General features: G+C 42.3%; 1 non-coding gene across 1 annotated transcript; it reads left to right on the top strand.

The window, feature by feature from the left end:
- The first annotated feature begins 428 nt into the window (after positions 1-428).
- LOC118492788 lies at positions 429-535 on the top strand. The gene has a single exon (XR_004894790.1). It is a non-coding gene; the product is annotated as a small nucleolar RNA R71 (small nucleolar RNA).
- Positions 536-2,501: the final 1,966 nt, after the last annotated feature.

Raw genomic sequence — 2,501 nt, 5'->3', positions numbered from 1 at the left:
GCCATCCTTGGTTGTAAGTTCCCGTTGGAGGACCTGACGGCCTAGGTCTATTATCAATGTAGTTTACCATTTCTTGTTGATCGTCCGTTTCTTTCATGCAACTCCAATTTTCATGTGACCCACCACACCCTTCACAAGCCATAACCGAGACGGTTTTTGTCATTTCTAATTTTTTTATTTTTGAAGAAAGGGCCTCGATTTGGGCTTGTAAAGAAGTGCTTTCGTCGACCTTATGGGCGCCCGGGGCGATAGACTTATTTCCCCGGGGGGTGTGCCATTGAAAATTGGTTTGAGCAATTTCCTCAATCTGATTATATATTTCATGTGGGCGTCGGTTACCTAAAAGTCCCCCGGAGCTAGAATCAAGTGTCTGCCTAGTGTGTGGCAACAATCCATTGTAGAAAGTGGATACTTGTTGCCATATTGCGAGGCCGTGATGGGGACACTTGCGTAATAGCTCCTTGAACCTTTCCCAAGTTTCATATAAGGATTCCCCGTCCTCTTGTGAGTATGTATTAATTTCAGTCATTAATTTAGCAGTTTTAGCAGGAGGGAAATACTTATATAGAAATTTTTGGGCTAGTTCATCCCAGGTGTTTACCGAACCAGCTGGGAGGGCGTTGAGCCAAGCTTTCGCTCGGTCTTTTAGTGAGAATGGAAACATACGGAGGCGGATGGCGTCGTTTGATGCTCCATTGATCCGAAAGGTATCACATATTTCTAAGAAATTAGTTATATGTAGATGGGGATCCTCGTCCGCAAGCCCGTGGAAGGTTGCGGAGTTTTGGAGCATTTGTATCAAATGCGGTCAAAGCTCGAAGTTATTGGCTTCGACATTCGGAGCATTGATAGCGGCGCCTAGATTACCTACGGTGGGCCGTAGATAATCCATAAGGGTACGTTGGTCCGCCATTGGAGGTGGATCACCCGAAACCTTCTCTTGGTTTTTGGCTTTTAACCTTTTTCTGAGAAAGCGTTCGGGTTCTTCTAATGGTTCTTTTATGTCTTTATTGGAACTGGAGTTCATACACTACGTGAGGTTGGCGTCGGGTTCCAAGTCCTGCAATAAAAACAGAAAAGAATGTTGGTCAGGAGGTTCACCACGGCCCCGTGTTGAGCGAACACGGCCCCGTGGTCGGAATTACAGTGATTGTTTTTCAGATCCCAGTTACTGGAAGTTGGACACGGCCCCGTGTTGCACCGGCACGGCCCCGTGGTCAGCCTTCTGTAACTTGAAAAACAAAAACTGCCAGTAACGATGCTGAGCACGGCCCGTGTCCAACCAGGCACGGCCCCGTGTTGAGCTCTGCAGAAGCTGAAAAACTAAAAAAAATCCTAAAAAATTAAAGAAAAATAAAAATATGATTAGGCCGCTGATTCCTAACTTTCTTAAAATCCTTGTGTCCCCGGTAGCGGCGCCAAAAACTTGATGTGTGTCGGTGTGTATATATTTTTGATGAGTATTTAAGCCCCTTTTTACACTTTTAGCCAAGTTTTAAATTTATAAAACACGATATTCACTAACACTAAACACACATATGGGCAAGTGCACCCATCGTGGACGTAGTATAGTGTTGGTAAGATACCGAGGTCGTCCAAGGACACAAGAGCTTTTAATACCGGTTTATCCTCAACGTCTAATCAAATCAAAAAGTGAGAAAAAATGTTTTAAACTAAGAAAAATAAAAACTAACTAAATGCTGAAAAATAAAATAAAATAAAAACAGATAGACAAGATGAATCACTTGGATCCGACACGTGTATTAGTATAACCTTTGATTATTTTTGCACTTTTGCACTTGTTTAAGAGATTATCTTAGTTATTGTAGTAGGCCCCTCTTTTGAAGGCGACGTTACCCTCAACCCAGTAGTTTGAGTCAGCAAGGATACAATCCTAAAGGGTCGGATTATTGAAAGATAATGAATTAAGTTATTAATGCAAATTGTGGTAGGCCCCGCTTTTGGCGGTGACGTTACCCTCGGCTAAGTAGTCTGAGTCAGCAAGGATACAGTCCTAAATAGCCGGGTTATAGTATTAATAGTAGTTAACTTATGAGGGGGTCAAAGAGTTTGGATCCCCGCCATCCAATACCTATGGGCATTGAAGGAGATCCTACTAAATTTGACCCAGGTCCCAAGCAGGACCTCTAAACGCTGAACAAGGGCAAGACCCTTACCAAACCGTTCCCTTAACCCCCGACCAGGTAGCCAACATACCTCCATATAGACCGTGGAGATATGAATGGTGAAAATCTTTTATTTTATATAGACAGTAAAATAATGCCAAGACACCACGGACAAACGATAAGGAAAGATCACCTTCAACATAGGTAACTAGTTATTAAAGTCATTAATACAAAACCAAATAAAAAGTGCAAAAGATTAAAAATAAAAAGTATTATACTAAACACTTGTCTTCACCAAGTGATGTAAGAGACTTAGGCAAACATGGCCTTGATTGTCAAGAACTCTTACTATCAATCTTGGATCCCGAGACGACT

This window comes from Helianthus annuus, chromosome 5, assembly GCF_002127325.2.
Source record: "Helianthus annuus cultivar XRQ/B chromosome 5, HanXRQr2.0-SUNRISE, whole genome shotgun sequence".
Taxonomy (NCBI): domain Eukaryota; kingdom Viridiplantae; phylum Streptophyta; class Magnoliopsida; order Asterales; family Asteraceae; genus Helianthus; species Helianthus annuus.
The sequence above is the reverse complement of the archived record's forward strand: the minus strand, read 5'-3'. Positions and strand labels throughout refer to the sequence as shown.